Source organism: Cajanus cajan, chromosome 2 (genome assembly GCF_000230855.2).
Source record: "Cajanus cajan strain Asha chromosome 2, NIPB_CcT2T_4, whole genome shotgun sequence".
In the NCBI taxonomy this organism is placed as follows: Eukaryota; Viridiplantae; Streptophyta; class Magnoliopsida; order Fabales; family Fabaceae; genus Cajanus; species Cajanus cajan.
The window spans coordinates 47054541-47069419 of NC_138518.1; positions in this window are offsets into that span (position 1 = coordinate 47054541).

A 14879-nucleotide genomic window follows, 5' to 3' on the forward strand; every position below is an offset into this window, starting at 1 on the left:
TAAGCTTAGAATCATATAGGTAATGTCTCCAAATCTTAGTATAAATATTAAAACCGCTAACTCAAGGTCATGGGTAAGGTAATTCCTCTCATAAATTTTAATTGCCTAGAATCATAAGCCACTACCTTTCCTCTTACATCTACAATGCATCCAAATTCATCTTATAAGTATTACTATATACACAAAAGGCTTACTAAAATCCAATAATATTAACATTATTCATTCTTGCCTTTAAGAGTTGAAACTACTCTCATACTTACTATCACACATAAAGGCAATACTCCTCCTAATAAATGTAGTTAAGGGCAATGCTATCTTAAAAATTCCTTCAATAAATCGCCAATAATAATAAGATAACCTCATAAAACTTTTATCCTCGCTAACTTGCTTAGATATCTCTCCGCTTAAACACAACTTCTACCTAAGACAGATCCATGTTTACCTCAACTAAAATTTACAGGAACTAGAAAACTTATCTCATATAATAAAAGAATAATAATAAAATAAAATAAAATAGTAATACTTAGATAACTTAACATACAACCGTCTTGGATATATCTTCACCTTTAACTACAATATGATCATATCACACCCTAAGATCAATCTCACTAACCATACAACATTCACCATTTGATCCCTAAGGTCATCTATCCACATATCAACATACATGCATATTAAATCATATTAGAATACCTACTTTAAACCTTCATATATACCATCCATAAGCATGTACATGAACAACCTTTACCACATAGCATCATATAACCTTAAACAACCTCTCAATCCACATGAAAACACCCCAAAACATCTTAACAAAGTCAATTCTTATCCTTGCATTGCTTACTAACCTGAAAACATTATTACAGCCTACTTCTCCTTTCAATAACTATCAAAGAAAAACAACACATTGAGAGTTCTACTCATCCACGTGATCTCAACCTATCACCAAAGAAAGCTAAGTGAATAAGCTACAACTCTTAAGGAGACATGAGATTTTAAAAGGATCATCTTCTTAGCTAAAAATTCAAAAATCACCACAGATATATTCAACGCTTACAACTAGACCTTTGATCACCAAAGTAGCTATAACTGGAGTACAAACATCCCTTACACAATAACGCATCAACATCTAGGCCACAAAATACCTCAATCCTTCCAAACTTACTCCTTTCCACCTCAAACTCGTATCAAAGTTTCCCACTACAAACCAAACAACGCACATATTCAGTACAAATGGCTTAGAAAATAAAATTCACATGCAACCATCAAACTCTAGAAATCATCAACACTTCAATCTCTCCTTAATAATACCAAAACTCCAATACATCATCCTTGGATTCAATCGCTACAACTATAGCTTTCAAAAATTTCACCAATCGTAAACTCTTAATACACTTGAAAAATCAATGTCTTACCCAAATCTAAGGCCTCAATAGTTCCTACAATATTAGCACAATATCTCGTCTACTACTCGCACATATGCTTGCAACACAAGTGATACCACTCAGCCACTACTTCTTACATAAGCAAGAAGTATCAAACAAATAAGCAATCATAAGAATGAAGAAGAGCAGTCATAATGGTATTAGCTAACACTATCATGACTATCATTCCTCTAATTACAAAATTACTTAACAATATCAAACTCTACAATATCAGCACAAGGAGAACATCATCATCATCATTATCAAAGCAAAGAATCATCAAAGTATACAACAAACAAAACACTGTCAGAGTACACAATAGAATCATCACGATAAGTCACGGCCGATTAGATCGACCTGCTCTGATATCACTAAATGTGACACCCTCTACCCCAACATTAATACACAAAATACTATCTTATTTTATTTGAGTAAATAAAATCTTTCATAATTTGGTACCATCTTTCATGTATAAAACAATTGTCTCAAATCTCATAAGGTAGAAGATTCACATTCGTAACTCATCAATCATAAAAATTCAAATATAAGTATTAAACTCAAGAAATCATATAAAGGAGACTATATATTAATTCCAGTAAAGGTGGCAGTGCCTCCTAGTTAGGAATTAATATATCACTTTCAAATCATGTAATAAAATAGTATGACAAATATGTACATTTTGGTCTTTTCTCAAGAACGTTCAAAATTACAAAGGAAGAGAAAATTAAAGCTTTTAAAATAATAACATCCAAAATAAGCCTAGCTATGCCCGATGTCACATCCTATCAGAGCATGCCCAACTGAAGCCTTAAGCCTCATTACCAACATCCTCATGATGCTGATCACCTGCAACATAATTTAAACATATACAAAAACAACAAGGGAGTGAGAAACATCTCACTCAGTTTCAGATGCAGAAATAACTGCTAGATAGCACACACACACACAACATATATAAGTCACATGTAAACAATACACATAAATAGTCAATATCACATATATACTCATTTATCATGCTTATGATGTCATGGACTCGACTCATAAATGTATGCATGTGGCGCCATACGGAAGATTCACAATTCATCGTTGGTGACCCTAAGGTACACCTTGTTAGCATGTTACATCGTGGGTGACCCTAAGGTACACCTTGTTAGTCGTGGGTGACCATAAGGTACACCTTATTAGCATGTTACATCGTGGGTGACCATAAGGTACACCTTGTTAGTCGTGGGTATGCGGCCTCAGCGGCACACCTGGAGTAATATATGCATATGATGCATGTCATACATTTATAATCTCATTGACTCAATATTTAACTTATTACATAATTTCATTTAGTACATCATGTCATTATTTGTCATAGTCTCATAATCATAGTTTGTCTCAATAGTCCATTCTTAGGTCTCATGTCATTTGTCCATATTTCACATGATCATGTCATAAATACTCCTTATAAGGTCCGCACAGGAATTCACAGAGGTCCAGAGAGCATTCTTGTTCATATTAAAACTCATTTATTATTAACATTAATTTCATATTCATTTATTACTTTCAACAAAGAACAAAGTAGAGTAAATAGAAAATCAAACAGAACAACGACACCTTCAACAAAGAGCAAAGTAGAGTAAATAGAAAATCAAACAGAACAACGGCACCTTCAACAAAGAGCAAAGTAGAGTAAATAGAAAATCCAACAGAACAACGGCAAGGAATTGTGATTACATAATCATTTATTATTTCCAACAAGGAATAAAGTAGAGCAAACAGAAAATAAGACAGCACAACGGCAAGGGATTGGGGGCCAATCCGACAAACAAACTATCCAACAATTATCCCCACACCCCTGAGCGAGGTTTCTCACTCCCCCTTACCTGGATAAGCGGAATTGAAACTTGGGCAGGGCCTCCTCCTCTGGATTCCCTCCTTCTTTCCCTCTCTTTCTCTCTCTTTCTCTCTCTCTCTCTCTCTCTCTAGAATTTTCACTTTTCACTCAGTATAAAATTTTCACCCCCTTGCCCCTATTTATAGGCATCCTGGGGTCTCCGGAACGGCCCGTATTGGATTCGAAACGGCCCGTTCCAAAATCGGAACGGCGCGTTTCAAAAAGCAGAACGACCCGTTTCAAAAAGCAGAACGTCCCGTTCTGAAGTTCTCGTTAACACTGATTGACCATAGTTGGAACGGCCCGTTTCCAACTAAGGTCTTTAGGCAATTTCATAACCTTGGAACGGCCCGTTTCCTTTTGGGAATGGCCCGTTCTGGAAATACAAAAATGAGTAATTTTCTTCTTTGGAACGGCCCGTTCCACTTTTGGAACGGCCCGTTCTGGTCCCTCAAAAACAACTTATTTTCATTATCTGGAACGGTCTGTTCCACTTTTGGAACAGCCCGTTCCAGCCTAAAAAAAATATATAATTTATAAAAATTTCATAAATAATTTTAAATTAATACAAACCTCTATAAAACCCCTTTAATTAATAAAAAAATAATCAACAAGAAAATTCAGGGTGTTACAGGATTTACAAAATTCACATTTAATATAAAGTTGTTGAACAATGTAATACTTAGTAAAAGTTATATTAGTGTTATTATAACCTTCTTATTTTAAAATATAAAAATTATTATTTAAATTTTTAAATTTATAATAGATAATTTAAATTGTATCATAATATTAATTTTAAATAGAAATAAGTAGATTGTTAATTATAAAAGTAAGTATATATAAATAAAGATTAATTAAATAATATAATTATTATTATTGGTAATATAATTATTAAATATATTATTATATTTCTATAACGGTTCAGATACACCGAAATGAGAGAGATCCAAAGATAGTATAAGTATGAGATTGTATATTTGAGGATGACTTAAATGAATTAATTTGTACTACCTATACTGACAATATGCATATGCCTTTCTGTAGCTCATCTCATAAGAACTCCACAGTTAAGCATGCTTGACTTGGAGTAATATAAGGATGGGTGACCTTCTGGGAAGTTTCCCAAAAATTGTGTAATTACGGACAAAACATGCTGAAAAGTGAAGTATTGTGAAATAGAATCCTTGAGAGGCCAAATATGAGTATTTCGTAGCGACCGAATTTGTAACGTCTATAAAATTTAATAAAATAAAAAATAAATCTTTAGCGACCGATTTATTCGGTCACTAATTTGGTCCTCATACACATCAGCGACCAAAATCATTGCAACCATTTTGCGACCGAAAATTTCGGTCGCTAAATAGGGACCGAAAATTTTTTGGTCGCTATATAACTTTGCGACTAGGGTTTTTGCGACTACTTAAATTCGGTCGTTAATTCGGTCGTTAATTCGGTCGTTAAGGCAAATAGCGACCGATTTTAGCAATTTAGCGACCGATTTTGGTGGTCGCTAAATCCAAATTTTTTTTGTAGTGATGGCCAAGGCACTAGGGCTATAAATGCATATCCAATGCGCCAACACCTCGCATGAGTCTGGTGACTTACACATGTCCATAGTAGTCTGGAGTCGAGCTTTGCCTCAAATTGTACTCATAAGTCGACGCTAGTTTGTGATGTGAGTCTTGTTAGTTGGGGTGACACCGATTTACTCCATGAAAGTCTCTCTTGGTGTGAAAGAATATGTCCTAATTTTACAGGAGGAAAACGATAACTCCCATGTTGTGCTAAGACATAGGGGATGTAAGCCTAGACAGTTACAAACCATAATCAGAGAGAGGGACAACATGGTCTTTAAAGAGAAAAAGAAAGTTGAAATGCTTTGGTGATATGCCCTATAGCCTGTTTTTGGGACAATAAATGATTTTAAAAAATAAAACCTTTATTATTTAATGCATGGCATGGAGCATACAGACGCATATATGTCATAACATGTAGTTAAAAAAATGTAGCATGTAACAAATTTTCATTCATTATACCTTCTAGTTGGTTATTATTTTTGTAAACAAAGCATGATCCATTTTTTTTTAAAATCAACTACTATTATATTTGTATATATCAATGTTTGACGACCAATCATTGAACCAATCTGAGTATTGGTTAGAAGTTTAATGATTTAATTGTGATTAAATCATAATTAAACTGATATTGATAAAATAATAACAATAATAATAATATTATTAATACAGAAATAATATTAAATAAATATAATTTCATAATTTTTTTATAACACTAAAAATTAAAATAAAACTTTATTTATAGATTTTTAACATTTAATATATGTAAAAAAATTCTAAATAAATATAATATAATATTTAAATTTTAATTTTAATAAAAATATAATTATGTTCATTAATAAATAATAAATTTATATGTAAAATAAAAAGTACAAATTAATATAATATAAATTATAAAAATAAAAATATAAAAAATAATAACTTAATACAAATGATTAAATTATATTTATAAGATAAATATGAGATAATTCAAACCGATTTGACAAAAAAAAAAAATTTACTAATTTTGACTAGTTCTACATTGGTTGTACAAGTTTCTTTTATATGTTTAGTTAAGAATCACTTTCCAAATCGATATTCAGTCTGATTCTGATAAGCACAAAACTTTAATTATGCAGAATAACCCTACTTATTATATAAAGTTATAAACCCATTAAAAACACAGAAGAACCAAACCATCCAATTAAAATCATACAAGATGGCATACTTTTGGATTCATTGACTCTCAAGGGCGACTCGAGCTTTTGAAATAGAATTGTATTAATTTAATTAGTTATCCCTTGAGGAAAGGACATCGTGCCTAATTGATTAATTTAATGTATAGTTGAAACTTAATGAAATTGTGTGTTTTAGAATAAAGTCTAAGTCACTTAAAGCCACTAGTTTCCTTGGGAATAGGTGGCTGTTAATTGCCGGTTTATGACTATCTTAGAGCTATTTGTTCGCGTGGCAAGAAGCAACCAACTTTTCTTTCTCCCTCCCTTTTATTCTAGGTCAATGGCAGGTTATTTTGTTTACCAATTTTTTGTTTTCAATTGCTACTCCTAAAATGTAGAGTTTAAATAATTAATGGAAACAAATGATGATGAACTAATTTTCTTATATATTTTTTAGACTTTTTCTTTTGTCAAAATTATTTATAAGCATTTTTTTAGAGATGTTTTTAATTTTTTTTATTTAATTCAAATTTTATTTATAAATTAAATTTTAATATTTTTTAAAAAAATATTATTAATTAATAATAAATATGTGTCATAATACAAATTATTTATTATAAAACTAAAATATAATTTATATGTTTAAATATATCTATTTATACAAAATTTAAATGTAATTTATATGTCTAATTTAGTATTTGTTTACATATATAATTTATGATAAATTTTAGTTATTTATAATAACCATTTATAAATTTTAATTATTTATAATAAATATTTATAAATTTTAGTTATTTATAATAAACATTTAAGTTATGTATTCTCCAAGTTAAAATTAGATAAAATAATGCCAATTTTATACAGTTTATTTAAACTTGCAAGGTATTAATTGATAAAGTTATGCTTAATAATAATCACTTCAATTTTATTATTAATTTCAATTTTGTAAGGTTTCAGTTTTCAAATTTTAATATAATTTTTAAATTTAAATCATACAAATTACTCATCACTTTTTTATATTTAAATTCATTATTTTGGAAGTCACATACTATAATTACAAATTATAATTATTGATTGTCAACTTTAAAATATTACAAAATCATGTTTTCGGGAAAAAAAAAAAAAAACTCATTTGATAGTAATGGAGATTTACCGACAACAATAATAATATTATATTTGGTTTTATATATATGACTCAATTACTATACTTCACTAAAATTAAAAAAGAATAGTTAATTAAGTTTATAATAATAAATTTATTTTATATATATATATATATATATGTATTTCTTTTTCTTCTAAAATTATTATTATATACTTCTCTTTCTTAATTAATACTCATATATCTTCTAATTAACTTATTAGAATATATGTCTTATATTATTTCTATCTTCTTATTTAATATATGTATCTTTCTCTTAACCGATTAGAATGTTTGCTCTTCAAAGAATTTATATTTAATATACAATTTACTAAATAAAAAAATACACTTTAATTAAAAAAAATTAATACATAATATAAGAATTGAGTCTAATATAATGGGACAAACGTTCCAAACTTATCTTAATAAAAGAGGACTAATGAAAAAAAAAAAAAACAACAACATTAATATTATAATAATAATAATAATGGGTGATAATTGCACACTAACAATACAATTACAATAATAATTATTATTATATTATTATTATTATTATTATTTGTCAAGAACAATAATATGAAATTAGGTATTCTTCATATACTTATATATTAACAAACAAAAATCAACTTCACACGTAAGTTAAGTAATTGTATCTAATTTTTCTGATTTATATAAAAATATATATATTATATTTTTAAAAATATTTTTAATCATATTTTTCATTTATAATAAATAATACCCCTATTTATTATTTTAAAATTATTTTTAAATTAAAAATATTGAATAAAATTAACTTGGTTGAAATTTAATCGTATCTGAGTGCCAGAGATTCAATAAGGCAATTAAGACTAATGTCTAGAGCCCCCAAATTTATAAGGCTTCCAAGTTTTTTTATTATTAAAATTACTTAAAAGACCACAACCCATTCATTAATTTTTGTAAATGAAAAGTCATTCAACACTCAACAGTCACTACTACTTACTTTTGTCTTTTACAGATGACAGATTTTTAATCTATTTATTTTCTTTCTAGTCTATCTCATTCTCATTCTCTCTCCATTCTCATTCTCAATTCCTTCTTCTCGTCTAATTTAAGAGCTTGATTGGTAGCAATACGGTCATACTCTGCCTTTTTTCTTGGTTGATTCATACTCTATAAGATCCTTTAAACTACTAAGTTAGTTTAATTCTGGGTTCTGGTTCAATAACATCAACGCATTTTCTTAGTTATCACCATTAACAATCCATTGTAGTGCACTTCTTTCATGATATTGCATTGTGAATTTGTCATGGGTCATCCTGGGGATCAGTACCATATATTCTTCTTTATTGAAATTGAAGTTTGTCATCATGACAAGATTTCTTCTTTCCATGATTTCTTGTGTGTCTTTGAAAAGTCTGGATCAAACCCTTCTAAAATATTGTACATTAATTATTAATGCATGAGAAAAAACAATTTAGTACAGTACTTTTATTTACAAATTACAATATTTAGATCTCACTTTTTTTATTGTTTATCATTGTAGGTGCACGCAAAGTGATTGACACTACGGTTTCATTCACAAATATAATTATTCACTTTTCAGGTTTTATTGTTTCATTGTTATCTTCTTTTAATTTTAAAAATTAATTTTTTTATTATTTTATTTTAGCCAATCAATAAAATATTTCAAATAAAAAATATGTATCTAGTTTTGAAAAGTTGAAAAAAAAAAGAGAAGAATTAAAAATTAATTCATCTCAACAAGGTGCTCTTCATAAATTTGTTTCTATTCATAAAAAAAGATGTTACAATAGTTCAACAAATACAAATATGACAGAAAATTATCCACTAGAAATCCTAAATAATATTAATATAGTATAGCAAAATACTGATAATGAAAACATTTAAGAGGTAGTTTATTCTGCTGAAGATTCTTTTCATATTGATTATTTTTTGTATATATTAGATCAATCTATTTCCTCTATTGAGAGTTGATTTGAAAAAATTTTAGAATATGAAAACATGTTTGGTTTTTTATTTGATTCAAATAAATTTAAAACTTTAGGGGAAGATGAATTGAAAAATGTTGTATCAATCTTGAAAAGATTTTGAGTTTTGAGGACCATTCTGATATAAATGGTCTTGATTTGTTTCCAAAATTAAAGTTATTGAAAGAAATTCTAACAAATGAAATTAATGTACACCATTAAAAATATTGAACTATATAAAAAGATCATGTTCGTTTCCAAATACATATATTGTTTATAGAATATTATTAATTAACATTACCTATGTTGCGATTATTGAAATAAGTTTTTTAAAATTAAAATTAATTAAATCATATTTAAGATAAAATATGCTACGAGATATATTGAATGAGTTAATTATATTATCTATTGAGAGTGATATGTTAAAATTACTTAATTATAAAACTTTAATAAATAATTTTGTAGCTCAAAAAGCCAGAAAAATAACTTAAAAGTTATTAGACTATATTAACCTAGGCTCTTATTAATTTTTAACTAAGACTCTGAAAATTCCTAGATATTGATGGTAGGAAAAGTCTTTTCCAGAAAGATAGACGAATTGAATTATTTACTTTTATACTTAAAAAAACCAAGAATCAAGTTATTTTTTTTTAGTATATATTATACACAGATTTTGTTATTATTATTATAATTTCAATGATCACAAATATGATAAGTTTTTAATATTATTTAAAAAATTTAAGTCATTATGTAACGACCCGGCAGGTCACCACACTCATAACCGCAGCACACCGGAAACACTAGACAGAATAGAACGAGTATATAAATATAGGATCTAGAATATAAATATATACAAATGTTCCAATCCGACTAGAGTTAGGGCGTATAATATAAAATACAATCCAAAATAGCCAGATAGTGGCTTAACATCCAAAACATCAGCCAGTTAAGACTCCCCGTCCTCTGCCAGCTATAAGCTTGCTCCTATCACAAATCTAGCCCTGCTCTGCTCCCATACAAGTATGATCATCGCAGTCCAAACACATGGAAACAACAAGGGTAAGCTAGTATAAAAAAAAGAACAAGATATAGGGAAATTTTTAAGTAATAACAGCAATTACAACCATCAACAATTCATCCATAAACATCCTGTCAGTTATTACCACATGGTTTATCAATACACACAAAATGCGTCGTCACGCATATCACCTCGGAGATCTCCTACAACACCTCAGCCTTTCGGCCTACAGCACCTCAGCCTTTCGGCCTACAGCACCTCAGCCTTTCGGCCTACAACACCTCAGCCTTTCGGCCTACAACATCTAATATCAACACACAGTACAACACAACTGTACAGCTCAATATATCATCTTACAACAATGTACAAGTGATACAACTCAACATATAACTTACAACAATATACAAATGATACAACTCAACATCAGCAACAATATTATCCACTAATCATCACATCATATTCGCCTATTTTAATTCAACTCAAACATTATTAATAGCAAGATCAATAATTTTGCAACATACAACATATAATACGACTCACCCGTCTTGTTTACAACTCATCAATCATGCAAAATTACCCACCCAAACAACACCAATCAACCTAAGCACCTAAAACAACTTAACCAATGCTGACAGCTTGACCCCTCTTCACTAAAATAGCCATATATGGAGTTCTAGAACTCCTTTTTGGGTGATTCCAGCGCCATTGGAAAGCTAAGATCCAAGGCTACAACTTTCATGAAGACTACAAAGTCCAATTCTGAAAGCACAAAGGAGCTCAGCGCCTCCAAAGCGCTCAGCGCTTTACCTCCAGAGATTCTCCTCTAGCTCTCTGCCCCAAAAGCGCTCAGCGCTTTAAAACGGCTCAGCTGTTTGGTTCCAGGTAGCTCTCTGCCCCCAAAGCGCTCAACGCCTTAAAACGGCTCAGCCATTTGGTTCTAGAAACTCTTCCCTGTCACGAAACTCCCAAAGGGCTCACCCGTTCAAAACGGCTCAGCCGTTTGTGACAGGAAACACAATCCCTCCACCATTTTTGAACAACAATCCTGCAAAAACAAGAAATCCAAGCACATGCAATCCATCCAAAACACCCCATTTTCATCCAACAACCCAAAAATCAATTCTTTTTCAACATGCAACCATGAAAACATCAAAACCCCAAATTTTCACTATTACTCTGAAACCCCGAAAACCTTAATTTCATCATTCTCAACCAAAAATCACCAAACATCAAACAACTAAGGAGTTCTTATAACTCTCTTTAAACCAAAAACTCAGCAAAACCTAGCTTCCCTTACCTCGGTTCAACAGCTCCGAGCTTCGGGAAATGACAAGGAAGAAAGAAGAGAAATGGAGAAGAAGAACGACGACCGGAGAAGAAGAACAAGCTTCACGCCCACAGCTAGCTCCAAAAGCTACTACTCAGCACCTAAGCTCAAGAAGATCACCACAAGGAATCAGAAATGAGCAGGGGATTTGGGGAAGAAAAGTATGAGAATGAGTGAGAGTTCGGGAAAAAGGAAAGAAAAGACCAGGGACCTCACACATTACCTTTGTTTTGGACGTGATAAATGTTTGGCCATGTTATCAACTAACGGATCAATTAACCAGGATATGTTTGATTGCCTGGTCAACTAACTTTTATATATATACCATATAATCAAATTATATATATATATATATATAATTATAATCGTAAAAAAGTCATTTCATTTTTTTTGTGTATTTTATTTAAATGATAAAAAATAATTGAAATTAAATTGTGTGAGGGACTAAAAATTAGATGGTTGTAAAGAGTTTTGAATAATTGTTTAAAGAGTGTGAAAAGTTTAAAAAATAAATTTATGGAGAAGTAAAAAAAATTAAATTAAAAAAAATGAGAGAAAAAGAGTATTTTAAAAGTTAAGGGATAATATAATTAATAAAACGTGTACACCAAAATAGTCTATCACTTTATTAATAGTATATATATATATTTATAGTATATATATAACAGTGGTATTGTATAAGATAAAATTTTATTTTATATAATTAAATTTAGAATAAATATTTTTAAATATATAAATCATACTATAATAAATAATTTAAATTATAATATAAGATTATTTTAATTATTAATAATTTAAAAATATTGAAATTAATTTAGAGATGAAATGATAAATTGAAAAAGAGAGTTAATTAAGAAAATTATGTAAGCAAATAAAGTTTACAAAATGAAATATATATAATGTGAAATGATTGAGAGGTAACTTTTTTGATTAGTTATCAAGACAATACATTGACAAGAGAAAAGATGAAAATATTCTAATTGAGAGAATAAAAAGTTTGAGGTCTCACTTTAAGAAAATCAAGTAGACACATAAAGACAAAAAGAAGGATAGTTGGAGATAATCAAGAGAGACCTTTTTTTTTTTTTTTGACTAATTTACATTCAAAAGAGAGAAGATGAAAAATATTGAAAAATATCATTCTGTAGTTAATACATCCTTCTAGTGAGTGAACGTTTTGTTTTAAGCGGTTTCTAATTCTTATCATGCTTTTTTTTATATTTTATAATAAATTAACGAGAAATTGTAAAATAAAGGCTGGGGAAAGCTCCTTAATTGCCATACCCATGTAAAAAAAAAGTATTGAGTATTATCTACCAAATGTGGTGTTGGTATTGTTTTTGTTGATTATAATAATTTAATGCATAGGTATTTTTATTTTTCTTTATTGAATAATTTTTAAAAAATTAAATATGTTTTTAGTTTCTCAAATTTAAAATAAATTTATCTTTAGTCTTTTAAATTTAAAATTAATTTTTTTAATCTTGTAATTTTAAAAAATTTTGTTTTAGATCTTATACTCAAATTTTGTTAAAAAAATTTGTTAAATATTGTTATATAAAATTTATCTACCATTGTTCTTGTTAGAGAAAAAATATTACATTAAATTTTATTAGTGGTGCATAATTGTCTCAATCTATCATGTTTAGATATATTCAAGGATGGAAAAATGACCCCGAACTCTACGGGTACCTGTAAAAATACCTGCATGTAGGACAGGTAAATACCCACTTATATGGGAATGGGTATGGAACAAGCATAGTCTCACAAATTTTAGTTGGTACGAGTGTGGATCCAGGTAGTATGGTACCCACCCTACCCCAAAGTTATATATATATATATATAAAATATAAATACTTAATAATAATTTATTTATTTATTTAAATTATATTATGTTATTATATGGTAACTCATCTTCAATTAAAATTAATAATATCAAAAAATTATGCTACTAATTGTTTGGAAGGTATCGAACTAAAGTTAATGAAATAGTAAAAAGTTTAACTTTATGAGCAAATGTTAATAAGTTAAACTTAGATAATTTAAATATTAGCAATTTTCTTAGTAATTATGACTATGATTTGTAATGATACAATTGAAACACAAACAAAGTTTAAAATAAAAATACTTGAAAGAAAAAAGTTATGTCCAGGAATGCTACTTGTGACATTCTTGGAGAGTGAAAACAAATAAGATCAAGTGTCCAGTTTTACAAAAAAATTGTTAAGGATGTTTTGGCATGTTGGGATTATTTTATGGTATTTGTCTGAGGGGATATTTATGAGTGTTATTTCTTTGAGATATTGAAGTATTTTTGTACTATATAAGTTATTTCTTATCTTATTTTATTGATGTGAGACTTGTTTGTATCCCAACAATCCTCCCCTCAAACAAGGGACCTAACCTTTCATGCAGTGGAATCTGTCTTTATATATCATATTATATGTTATGATGAGGGGTTATGAGGGTTGTTACCGCATCCAACCAAGCAACTATGATACCACTAATGATGGGGCTATATTTTATGGTATTTGTCTGAGGGGATATTTATGAGTGTTATTTTTTATAAGGTTATTACACAAACATACTCCACAATGATGAGATATTGTTTGCTTTGGGCCTAAGCCCTCACGGTTTTGTTTTTGGTCATTACCCAAAAGGCCTCTCTGAGATATTGAAGTATTTTTGTGCTATATAAGTTGTTATTTCTTATCTTATTTTATCGATGTGGGACTTGTTTGTATCCCAACAAATTTAAACCATAACTTTAAACTAGTACAAAAAGGGTAATTTACGTCAGTTATTTTAAGCTTTTTACGTCAGAAAAAGGTCCGACATAAATGCGGGAGACTTAAATTTACTACGGTTGTGATAACCGACGTAAATTTACGTCAGACATTCACAAGAGCCGACGTAAAAAAGTTGTAGACAAAAAAAAACATAACGCGTGCAAGCAGAACGAGCCGTTCTGCTTGGAGATCTACCCAAACGCGAATAATTTTCTACTTAGTATTAACTAATATATTAACAAACAATGATCCACCCAAACGCGAAGAAGAGGATAATATTAACTAATATATTAATAAATCAATACATACATTTATTTTCAACATATTAGCTAATATATTAAGAAAGGATTTTCCAAACTAACCTCAAACGCGAGCCCAATACAATCGGTCAAAAACTCAAGAACCACCCAAACGTGCAAACGTACACTTAGATGCAATACACTCAAACAAAAATCTTAACTCAGAAGACTCGAATTGCACATACACTCAAAGCTCTCTTGTTTAAATATTTACGCGCACGTGAAGAAATTTGAAATTTGTAGATATTTTACGTTGGACCTCGTAGGGACCGACGTAAATTGGAAAATCTACGTCGGA